Here is a 12,248-nt window from a genome sequence, read left to right on the forward strand (position 1 = left end):
TAAAATATCAAAGTACCAAAATAGCACAGTAAAAATGAAATGATTGCTGCTTTAAAAAAATACACTCCCATTAACATTATATTCACCCTTTTTCTCTGTTAAATGGAAAATGTCCATAATTACTAGACGATTAATATGAGGTTACAATATATTTTTTAAACAAGATCTCCTGAATTTTGGCTCTTAGAATAATTCTAAATCAATTTCCTAGATGGCTTTCCAAATCAATGTCTTACCTTTTTCAAAATACTTCACATAGATTAAAATTCTGACACAACCTATAGGTCATCAGTACACATTGTATCATCCGTAGATGGTGATTGCTTTGTCATTGGCAATGAAGAGCCTTTCTGAACCCAATTAACATGAATGATAACTAATTACCTATGAACCAGATGTTTTAAATCTATATTAGGTAATAGAGTTTATTGTGTTTTGTTTTGTTGCCTTTTAATATCTCTATCTTATTTGTAAATGTCCTGGCCAAACAACAAAACAAAATCTACTGATTATAAGACAATGTATGTTTTTAATTTTCTTCATCTTTTGGTTAATTTATTTAATCCTTACCTTCAGTGGATGGGGGCTGCTTTTTGCTACAGCTTGTAGAATAGTATATACATGGATGCCACATTTGGGTGCAGTTTAGTTCAAGAACTCCCATTTCCTAAGCAGGACTTCACTGAATGTATGCTGGGAGCATTTGCCATATACTGGCTATCATTTGTTATACAACTCAGTCCCAGAAGACTAACGGGAAAGGAGATATACTTTTAAAGTATCTTAAAAAGCATGAATAATAATATGAATATATATATTTTATTTTTTTATTTTATATTTTTATGAATATATATTTTAAATAACATATTTAAAAGAACCTAAAACTGAATATAAACATCCTCATGCTCACAGCTACTGAGTAAATCTAGAGCGCATACTTGGTTCTTGAAACAATATGCCATCTTGTCTGTTCTATTAGGTCCTTGAATACTGGGAACCCTTCCAATGTAAGTGTAATAGGCAGCTGTGAATATAATACCATCCCCACGGACTGGTCACAAAACCAGTCATGATCCCCAAACTAGAAATGCGAATAAGCTCTCATCCATTATCCCCCTCATCGACCTCCTACCTCCACTGCATTACTGATGTCACCAAACACAACTCCATTTTTGTGTGTGTGTGTGTGTGTGTGTGTGTGTGTGTGTGTTCATTTCCAGTATGGATTGGGAGTTCTTCCCCACCTGCCCAGTATTGTAAAGAAAACCATAGGTCCGAAATACCTTCACTTAGATTAAGGCCCCATGTCAGTTAAGCACGACTTAATACCCCTAACTGTAGTTTCAACTCTCATCCCTGTAACTTTTAACCAGTCAACATGGGAATTTCCTGGTCAGCACCAGGAAATTTACTGATGGACCCCTCTCATTCCCTTAGGAGGGTGGCTTTGTCTAAAATAATGGATTCTTTGCCATAATTTCCTTTATTCCACTCTCTCTGTATTTTAAAGGCCTTTCGTTTTCTGGGGCACCTGAGTGGCCCAGTGAATTGAGTGTCCAACTCTTGATTTCATCTTAGGTCATGATATCCAGATCCTGAGATCAAGCATTGGCTTAGGCTCTGAGCTCAATCTGCTTGAAATTCTCTCCTCCTTCTGTCCCTCCCTCCACTCACATTCTCTTTCTAATCATAAATAAATAAATAAAATAAAATAAAAATAAATAAAAATAAATAAATAAATAAATAAAGCCTTTCCTTTTCTGTAGCCCTTAGGGGTTCCTCTCTAATGCTAGACGAGATGCTGCCAGTTTCGTGAATTGATTAATAAAGCTATTTAGATTTTACTTGGTTGATTTTTTTTTTGTTATTTAATACCATATTTCCTCTAAAATGTGCTGTTAAAAATGCTGATGCATGTTAAACTATAAGGACCAAATGGCTGGGTTTTTAAAGGGCAAGCCACTAGAAGCATGCTTCTCACACGTGAGCATATTGCAGAATCACCTGCAGGGCTGGCTAAACCAGAGTACTGGGCCCCACCCCCAGTGTCTGATACATTTACACCTGTGGAGGGCCCTGAAATTGCCTTGTCTAACAAGCTCCCAGGTGATGCTGCTAGTGCTGGCTCCAGACCACACTTAGAGAACCGCTGTAATACGGCAACATCTTCCACTCCGTGGTTGTTCTGAAAAGTATTTCATAAAAATTTTATTTGTCTTTTCTCTGGGCATCTTTTAAATTACTGCTTCTCTTTAAACCTTATACTGTCATAAAATTCATCATAAATTTGAAGTTGGAAATGAATGTGGAAAGGATGTGAGAATAAATGCCAGAGCAAAATCATGAGCTAAGTTATCCATTGCCTCTGACTTTTCAATATTTTTCATTTACGTATTGGAATTATAATACTTATGTGAAAGCAATGCACACAGACAGACACACACACACACATGATCCATGGACAGTATTTAATAAATACAAAAACATTAATAGACATAGAATGACTTCTTAAAAATATTGACCAACATTTATGGCAAAATGACTTAATAATCTGAGAATGAATGCTGAACATTTCTTGGCAAAATAAAAATAAAATGTGAATTTATATTACAAAGATGAATCAGTTTATTTGCTCAATTAATTAAGAACATAATCTGGCAACGTGAAATAACCCTATAGCTTAGATTCCTTTTTATTTGGTAATGGCTAGTATTTTAGATTCCTGGTCCTGCATCATTTTCATTGCCATCATAAAAGTAGCTAATAGGTATTATTAAAAGTTCTTGGTTCTCTGCTAATTACTACAAGATATGTCTTATTAACATTTGCAGTTCTCTTCCTGCCCTAGCCCTCTACAAAATACATAATGCAAAAGGGGCACAACACAACAGTTCATCTATGTTCTTAGCATGGAATTCACACACACAAATAGTCAATAGCAATATTCTGAAATATAGTTTCAAACAATGGAGTATAAAATAAAATATCTAAATCTTTCATTTGATTTTCTTGGTTTTCTTTAACTTTTCCTCTTCAGAGATAAAGAGCAGGTTATTGTCTTACAGCCTTTCTCAACAGAGAATAGAAAATAGGATTTGAGAGGCTATACTCACAATTCTCTTAAGAATGGGACTCAAAGAGTACCATCCTAGAATTAATTCATTACATTAAATGGATGACTAGGTGCCCTAGTTGAGAATGGCTGAACAAATCAATCAAAACATATAGAAGCTTCCAAGGATATATATCCTGTAATGGAGAAAGATGTGATCCACATCAGAAATGTTTCTGAGGAGACTCAAAGCACTTGATGGTCTAGAAGACAAATATGCTAGACTAGAATGCTGCACATTTTAATAGGCCATTATTTTAAACTGATTTCTCAGACATTCTTGCAATAATCTTGCCAAGTCAATATTACTTCTTCACTGTATAGATTACCAATATAAGCGTCAAAAAAAATTCAGAAGCTGAACTATCAAGGTTCCACAGCTGGTAAGGAACAACACAAGTGTCGTTACTCCATTCCAAGATGGTGTTCCTGGATCTGAGGACATGAACCATTTGATTTCCCAATAGGTTTGGATTTCCTAAGAAGCCTGCCTCTAGTACCCATATACCCATTTTATTGTTTTTCATTTAATCCAGGTAATCAAGTCTTCAGGAGGCACTCACACACATTGACATAGCTTGTACACCTCTTGCTCATGAGAAGGAATGGAAAAGCAAGTTTCCCCATTAAGGCTCCTTTGTCATTATGCAGCCTGATTCTGCTGAGCTAAGAGGGAAGCAGAGCTTTGAAACTCCTATGGACTTGATGGCCTGGCTTCAGAGAAGAAAGAAAACTACTGATGTGTACCCTTTAACTTCGAAACCAAAGAGATCTAAGGACAGAGCCACAGAGACAGGCTGAGAGGTGAGAATGTCCCCTGCATAAAGCTTGCTCTCTGCCTCACTCCACTGCTACCAAGGGGGACCACGTGGAACAGAATTTCTTCCTTTAAAAAAAAAATTATTTATTCATTCGTGACACAGAGAGAGAGAGGCAGAGGCACAGGTAGAGGGAGAAGCAGGCTCCATACAGGGAGCCCGACGTGGGACTCGATCCCGGGTCTCCAGGATCCTGCCCTGGGCCGAAGGCAGGCGCTAAACCGCTGAGCCACCCAGAGATCCCCAGGAACAGCATTTCTATTCCTTGTTAATTTTTCAGAAACGTGGTTTAGAAGGAAAAGCACTGCATGCAATGGCTCTGTGTGCTACTTTATGTTTGTCCAACTCTACCTATAACGGGCCATTCTTTAGATCATTTTCTTCTTAAAAACACCCCATAGTTCTGCCTCATCCCCTGGGTAGAGTCATTAGGGAGTAACACTGTGGATGGAAAATTAATTTACAATAGCTCGTGGGGAGGGACAGTGATGTGCAGATTCACTTGAGTTGGTAGAAGCGCCATTTCCCTGTGTGCCTTTCAGTATCACAGTCTAAACGAGTTTACCCTCACTCTGAACTCTTCCTGAAGGTAAGACTACGGGAGGAGTCTTCCAAACACTCTGGAAGCCAAAGCTGTCAACAGACTGTCAGTGTGTCAACAGTGGTTTTCATATTTTCTTCTAACAAAACAAACAAGAGAGTCACATACCTCAAGATGTTTTAACATTTTAATTAATGTGCTGTGGGAAAAAAATTGGCGAGTGCAGAGATGGCACTATTTTTGTCAGGTTCCCATTTAACATTACTTAGTAGTATTTTTAAACACACGCATTGGTGTGAAACACTCTTTTGTATTAAATTTCTTTGGAAAAAAAGTGTACACCATATGTGCCTTTCACAGCAAAATGTCAATCCTGTGCTGACTTAAATACTATTGGAAGTAATATACCTCAGGAAACAACTACACCTACCTTGGAAATATTTTAATCTTTTATAAGGGAACATCTCTTTAACGCTGACTTACAAGGAGATAAAGGTAAAAAAAAAAAAAAAGATTTGTTTCCTGTTGCTCTGTAGGCTTCTACAAGACAAAGGTCATAGAAATGCTAGCCTGCAAATTCCCAGGCACGTAGTAGCAAACCAGTGCTATTTTGAAAGGAATGAATGGGTGAATAAACGTACACACATAAATCAAGAAGCATCACTGAATACTGACAATTCTAGAGATCACAACGATTCATATCAGTAACCATTCACCAATGAATCGATCACAGTGTGCACAGTGACATCTTAAATTTTATTGGGAACAGGAATGTGGAGGTTTATCTTGAGGCTCCTTACTAGTTTTCCTTTTCAGAAACTATTTCTACAAATGTCTCCTAAAACAACTTGCTCAATGCAAACACTTTAGTCTTTTCTCCAGTTTGCTGTTCCCTGTGCCTGGATAAGCCTTCTGCTCGTTAATCCTGTAGAAACCTTTCCACACCTGTAGACCAGCCCACATGCTCTCCTCTGAGCTGACATTCTCATTCTCCATTTAGAATCAATTGTTCTATCCTTTGTACTTAAAATACTGCATTATAATTAACGAGAATATGCTGTCACTTCCATTGGATTGTCCTCTTGAGTTCCAGAAGTGTGTCTTACTCATCTTAGTATTTTCTTTTGCTTAGGATAATGTCCTGAATATATATTAGGCATATGTTAAATCTGACTTCATAAATTTGTGTTAAAAGGAGATAGGAGGTAGGACATCTATTGAAGTAAAAGGGTAGATATAAAAGTTGTATTCTTCACCCAAAGAGACATTGGTTCTATAACAGCTTTTGTTCACTAGTATCTCTCTTGGGATCAATCATGGCATGACGAAGAAGGCTATGGTGTGTAGAAGACCCTTTACCAGGTTCTGATGACAGCAATAAGGTCCCGTATACTTTTTTATAGTACTCTAAAAAAAAAAATGATCATCCTTCAAGTACCTTGAACTGCCTTTTATGTTTATTATAACCTCAACTGAAGATCTAACACATTTTTCATAGACATGTTTTTTTGAGAACACCATCAGTGGTCTGGAACTCATTTTTCACATCTTTCCCCATATCACAGATATAACAGACCCTGTAGTATATCTCAGTCCCACTGGGCAAATACCAAGAGATGCCTATGATTTAGGTCTGTCAGTCTTTTGAAAAAATGCTCTGATTCCTCATCATTAACAGAGTTAATTTATCTGTAGAAACTGTCAATAAGCTTGTCATTGTTTTAGCAATAAAAATAGTAGAAGTCTTTCTTCTTCAACTACCTCTATTATCCAAGTATCCAGGTGCACTTTATATGTGGCATTATGATTCCCCCTTTAATATAAGGAATGAGAAAAATATCCCAAGACACAAGCTATTATTTTAATTAATCAATAACTCATTAATACTTCAAAGCTAAAACCTGAATCACCAATAACAATCTGATATATATATATATATATAATATATTGGCATATTTTATATATATATATATATATATATATATATATATATATATCCCCCAGCTGGCCTCAAACCTAAGAGTTTCTTTATACGTTTTAGTTCTTTGGAATTGGAGAGTAGACTAATCATACCTCTTCTATTTAAACATATATGTAACTCTAAAATAAATATAGTGGAATCTTTAGTGTCCACATTGACAGAGACTAACCCCAAAATGTTATGTTCTGTGAAACACAGATTTACCACTGGGAAACAATCTTCTGTTTCAAATTTGTGAACTGAATAGTACTCATCTATTATCTTGTTCGAAAGGCCTAAGAAGGGCCTCAAGCTTTTGATTCCTAACTGGGCATAACTGATGTATTTTTAACTTTTGCTTCTAAGAGTTTGTTTAAACAAATACCCAGTGATAGACTGAATATGATAATGTCACCTTCATTAACGTAAAATCTATTTTTGCTCTTACCACTGACATTTAAAGATGGCCTCATGCCTGTTACTGTGTTCTCAATGACTGATTTTAAAAGACATGTTTATATTCCAAATATTTTTGCTGCTTCATAAAGAAAGTCCTTAAAATGCCTTTTCAAAGAGTGTTACCTTCTTTCTTTTCAGCTATGGGCAAAGTAAATGAGTCTGTGTAGAGAAAAGACTGTATTTCTCCTTATTCCTAAAATCAGAGCCAAAACTCTCACTTGAAACTTAAGTTTACTTCTCTCCTCACAGTCCTTGACAAATAGAGTAGTGGGAATGTTGGTTGGACCAAGGTCAAAAAATCTGATTTATGCAGCAATCCATTTCATTTGTAGTCTTTGGTGCTCCACCTACTCTCTGTAGGGGCTGGTCTGTCACAACCATCTCTGACTGTCTCTAGGCATTTTTTGCAGATATCCACACTTAACGGTATGCTATATGTTGTATGCTGAATGCCATTCATTCAAATACTTAAGTCCTGTACTGTATTCCCATGTTCATTTGAAGTTGCTTGCTAGTAGAAGCCATGGCATTCTTCTTTTATTCCCTGAGAAGTTATGGCCTAGGGTTAGGCATATTATGAGAACACAATAAATTCTCATGGATTATTGACACCTCTAGATATTGCAGGGCATTAATATCTTTTGTCCTAGGGATCCCTGGGTGGCTCAGCAGTTTAGTGCCGTCTTCAGCCCAGGGCATGGTCCTGGGGTTCCGGGATCGAGTCCCACATCAGGCTCCCTGCATGGAACCTGCTTCTCCTTCTGTCTGTGTCTCTGCCTCTCTCTCTCTCTCTGAGTCTCTATCATGAATAAATAAATAAAATCTTTTAAAAAAATATATCTTTTGTCCTCATTTCCTAACCCACACTTCTATAGCCAGTTGCTCACTCAAGATCCTTACCAATTAGGCATTTTGAATGAAAGAGACAAATCAGAGCATTTATTTCCTCTCCCATATATCAGTACCATCCACAGTATAAGATACCACCATCTTCCCAGTTTAACCCAAAACCTTGAAGGTATCCTTGACTTTCTTTTTTCTTTCTTTCCCCCTTTTCCTTCTCTTATACCCAATCTACTAGCAAAGTTATAGGGGCTATCTCCAAAATAAAACATGAATCTCAGTACTTATCTCTACCTACCTTTCCTGCTACCCTCCTGGTTCAAGCCATCATCATCTTTCCCTGAATCACTAAGTAGCTTCCCACTGATTTCTTCTTCTTTATCTCATCCCTCCATTGTTCATTTTTCATAGAGTCATCTTGTCATCTTTTAAAAGATCATTCAGATCTGTACCTTTCATGTTTGATTCCCCCACTGGCTTCCATTGCTCTTACATTAATGCAGCCATCAACCATGGCCCAGAAAGCCCTTTAGTACATGGCCCCTGCCTAGCTGCTTACCTATTCTCTCAGTCTTTTTGCCTGTGTCAAGCACATTAGTCCAATAGAACATAAGAACTACAAATAGAAATCAATGCATTTAGGAGGTATCTCACCTAGTCTACAGATAGGGCTAGAGAAAGAACTTTTTAGAGAGGTACTAAACATTTGTCAGGCAGACAGGGTTTGTACATGTGTGTAAAGAGTGAGAAGGATTAAAGAGATATTTTAGTAAGTGCTATTTTTCCAAATCCCATCTGTAGTGGTATAATACACTCCATTGTTAACTTAGTAGAACTAGTAAACTATATCCTGTATCTTAGAGAATTTCTGAATACATTCCAAATCCCTGCCAGCTCTACATATGTGCTTCATGTCTTTAATGAAAATCTCAAAATTGGGCAATGTTCATAACTTGAGTTATGATGCATAGCTATCATGATATTGCAGTCAGAGGTATGGGATATAACTCCACGTGTTAAATCACAAGCATATTTACACTGCTGACATGTTAGACAAACAATCTCATAGCACAGGGGCTAGAAAACTATAGCCTACAGGCCAAATATGGCTGTTTTTATAAATAAAGTTTTATTGGAAAACAGACATACCCATTTATTTATATATTGTGTGTGGCTGCTTTACACTAAAATGACAGAGTTGAGTAGTTGGGGGAGAGACTGTATGGTCCCACAAAGCAAAACATATTTACTCTTTAGCCCCTTGCAGAAAAAGTTGACAGCCACTCTCATATAAAGTAGCCTTTTTTTTTTTTTCAAGAAAAGGGATTATTAAAAGGATAAGACATCTTTTCCAGATTAAGTAAACAGAACTCTTTAAAAAGAAGAGTTTTTTTTCTTTCAAAATGTGGTAATAGAGTAGTTAGCATTTATTACCATTCCTAAGATAGTTTAATTGTTAAAGAAAACATTGTGGTTTATATAAAGGCCCCCGTAAGTGAGGTATCATTGCTGGGGGATCAGCTGATATTTCCAGACATGAAAGTACCTTTCAGTACATCCTTAAAATGTACAACAATGGGAAGTGATTTGCTGAAATAAAAATGTTATATCTGGCTTCAGCCCAAATTGCTCAAGGCCATGTAAAAGTCTGAGGAAATGCAGACATAATAGGCTTGCTAGGTTGGAAGTAAAATCACATTTTTCTAAACTCAAAGACTAATCTCATGCTACTCACCAAACTGGGTTCAGGTTTCAGTGACAATCCTTATTAACCTCTTGTTTTCTGCATGTGTATAATTTTTCATTCGAATATACTCCAGGTTGCTTAGTCACAGCATGCAAGGGATTTTTAAACGGTTTCTGGACTGCATGTATTTAAATAATTTCATTAACTTTTATGTTTGACTGAATGAAAGTTTTCAGTCTTCAGATGCTTTATTGCGTTTTAATGGCTCACATTTTTTTTTCCAGCTTGAAATTTTGCAGCTGACTAGCTGACATTGTACAGTAGCTGTGTATATGCCTAATAGCTTATGTCATTTCATTAGTAAAAAAGGGAAGAGAATATAGTCATTATGTCCACTCTGAAAAGACGCTCATCTGAACAATAAGCTATTTTTCTCCTTATGTACTGTAGTCTTTTAATACGATGATAGTCATAATCATGGCAAGTATTATGGTGATCAAAAGCCTAGAGCTCTTGAACGAGAAACAAAAACAAGAGTCTAGCCTAAGGTGTGAACCTCTTCTAATTTTGCGGACTAGGACCATCCTGGAGCTCTCTCAAAGTTCCTATTTCAAGTATTTTGCTCCTTAACCTTCTTCCCCTTGTTTCCACTTTTGGGGAGAATGTACTGTTTTGTTTTCAGGTCTTTTCTATCCTTCCTCACTATCTTACTCTGCCCAGTCCTCTGGTTTTGACCACAACATCTGGATCTGGGGCTCCCTACATCCCTGGTCAGCAGGCAACCCCTCAGAATCCCAGGGCAGCATTTCCAGTGCTCCAGAAAACTCTCATGATGGTGGTTATGGGGGGGTTCTCCTCTCCATTCTTCCTTTTCCACATTTATTCCTAAGTCCCCGGGATTTATTCTACAATATGAAATTAACACATGGCTAGAGAATAAAGTTTGAAATCAGAAAACAATCAATAAAGGGGATTGCACAGGATAATTGTCTCATGACAGTCGCCAGGACCTCACTTCTCTTTCCTTCCTCAAACGGATTAAATTGGTGCGTCTCAAATTATGATCTATGGACCACCTGTGTCAGAAAGGATTGAGTCATTCTCTTAAAACATCAATTCCTCAGCCCCACCCCAGGCCTTCAGGAACAGTGCCACACCAATGAGCCATAAAAACAAATCCCCGGATGGCAATTACACATGCCAGGCCTAAAGAACCAATGCAATACATTTTCAAAACTTATAAAAATTTTTCTGAAAGACTATATCCTCCTTTTCTACTCCATTTATCACATTCTGTACAATATATTTCCTTCCTTCTACTCCAATCCAGGCCTTTATCCCTCATGTCTGGATAATCGAAAACCTTTGAAATGATTCCCCTGCCTCTAGTCTTCTGATGCTGCCAGATTTGTCACCTAGGATCATAATTTTAACATCTAATCACTGGCTTTCTAGTGAATGAACCTTTTTTCTTCTTGGTATTAATGGCACCTTGTTAGTTAAGGCACCTAACTAGATGCCTACAAAATCCTCTCCTCTGGAGAATGAGATTACTTGCTATTCTTAAGCACATATCTCTTTTATATCTCTGTACCATTGTTCAAGTTTTTCCAGGAACCTGGGCCATTTCCACTTCAATTCAATTTATTTATTATGCAGAGTTCACTTAAAGTTTACATCCTGCATGAAACACTGTCTTACCACCTTACTGGCCCACCCACCCCTGAAGTTCTTCAGCCTTCAGATACCATCTGGGTCTTTGTTATGGCTATTTGTACGTGTTTCAAGGCATACAAATCACAATCACTCACCCATTTCCATGGAGAACATGATTAATTTGGCTATAATTCCAGTTTCCAAAGACATACAAGCATGAATTTAAAGCAACTTTCAGAATTTCTCTTCAAGTAGGCATGTAAGTGACAGGCCACTTCTCTTAGGGATACACCCAAGAAGAGGATCAAGGCTAGAAAAAGAGGTTTTAGCAGTATCCTTCTGAAGCATATAAAATAAACTCAAAATAAACCTTGACCTGAGAAATTTCATTCTGTATCTGAGAGAGAAGCTGAAAAGGTATGTGCTTTTGTGGAAAGTTACTGTGAGCAGAATGAGGCTGTAAAAGCCCACACTTTGAGGAGGAGGGCTGCTTAGTGGTCCCAGAGGTATAGATAGAATAGTCTAGATGGAAGGAAGCAAACAGCAGCCAAAATATCCATATAGGGTGGCTCCGGTCCAGTCATGTAGAAGCAAATATTCAGGTCTCCTTGATCTGTGAGCTGGACCCACAGGAAACAAGTACTTCTAATAGTTCTCAAACTCAGAAAAAAAAAAATCACTCTTTCTAAGTCATGAATAGAGCCTATTATTCTATCTGTCACCCTATTTCAAACCCCACCCTCCCTCTGATTATCTCTGTGTGATTCCATTAAATAAAGATTCAGTTTATAAGCCCTACCTTACATACACGGTATTATGTTAGGCAGAGGGATGCCATGGTGAGCATAGCACAGTATGATCAAAGACCCTGGGACATTTACAGCTAATCATTGTGTGAAGTTATAATTTCTACTTAAGATTTTATAGTATAAACCAAATGCTTTTGCAACAAAGTGGCTGAGGCAATTCTAGCAAGGCAATTGAGAAAGATCATGAAGAATGTATCACTCTCACAGAAGAGGCAATAAGCGGCAAGATCATTCTAGGAAGAAGGAACAGAATCACTAAAAGCACAGAAGCATGCACAGAAGCATAAACTTGAGCAAGGGGTTGGGGAAGAAGCATCTAGAATGGAATGGAGGCTGCATGATGGAAGTGTGGTGGGTGGGAAA

The 12,248-nt window shown here is 37.4% G+C and overlaps 1 protein-coding gene and 1 long non-coding RNA gene across 4 annotated transcripts in view; one reads left to right on the forward strand and one right to left on the reverse strand.

Annotated features, from left to right (window-relative positions):
- The window catches only part of GPC6 (glypican 6), a 1,085,955-nt gene that overhangs the window by 562,749 nt on the left and 510,958 nt on the right, over positions 1-12,248 (reverse strand). The window lies entirely within an intron of this gene.
- Positions 1-12,248, forward strand: part of LOC144287829 (uncharacterized) — a 54,447-nt gene that overhangs the window by 31,182 nt on the left and 11,017 nt on the right. The window contains exon 6 of one of the 2 annotated variants that reach the window (XR_013355581.1): positions 3,649-3,916. This is a non-coding gene — a long non-coding RNA (uncharacterized LOC144287829). The remainder of the gene's footprint in view (positions 1-3,648; positions 3,917-12,248) is intronic. The other variant, XR_013355583.1, reaches the window with a different exon arrangement.

Source organism: Canis aureus, chromosome 17 (genome assembly GCF_053574225.1).
Source record: "Canis aureus isolate CA01 chromosome 17, VMU_Caureus_v.1.0, whole genome shotgun sequence".
NCBI lineage: Eukaryota > Metazoa > Chordata > Mammalia > Carnivora > Canidae > Canis > Canis aureus.